Below are 702 nucleotides of genomic sequence, written 5' to 3' on the forward strand. Positions count from 1 at the left end.
ATAAGCCACTCTGGCTCTGGGCTTGTTTTCCTCCGACGTAATACGCCGAAGTCATGGGCCTGACCCTGTTTGCCTGCATCCAGCTAAGCTCGGGTATATCCCAGCCTCCTATTCCAGCGACTAAGGCGCAAACATCAGGGTGCAGGGATGGCCACCAGGTTTTAAGAGGAGCAACCTTAGAAATGGACCATACTGTCTCCCCTGTTTGGGAACACACCTGCCATGTCAGTAGTCTAGGTTCGTGGGGGTTGGGGTCCTGAAGAGTGGGGAGTAGCTGGGCCATCAGAATCACCAGTGACACAATCATTCTTACACAAGCGAAGTTTAAGAGGGTTATCAGTTCGAATTACTCGCCAATCCGGGCCTGGTTGAGGTGCTCTCTTCAGATGTGAAGCGTGGACCCAGGAGGAGATGCCATCCACTTTCACAGCTGTGGGAGTAGTCAAAAGGACGATGAAGGGTCCTTTCCACCGGGGCTCAAGATTTCCCGTTCGGTGTCATCTCACGTAGACAGAGTCTCCCACTTGGAATTGATGAGGTACTGAGACATCCTCTGGCCGATAGACTTCTCGGATAGAGGCCCACACTTCTTTCTGCACAGCTTCCAGAGCCCGTAACCTGGGCAACAAAGGCAGGACCGTTGTCAGAGCCGATTACCTTTGGGATCCCGAACCTGGGAAATATTTCTTCAAGGATCTTCTT

This window comes from Manis pentadactyla, chromosome 12 (genome assembly GCF_030020395.1).
Source record: "Manis pentadactyla isolate mManPen7 chromosome 12, mManPen7.hap1, whole genome shotgun sequence".
Classification (NCBI taxonomy): domain Eukaryota; kingdom Metazoa; phylum Chordata; class Mammalia; order Pholidota; family Manidae; genus Manis; species Manis pentadactyla.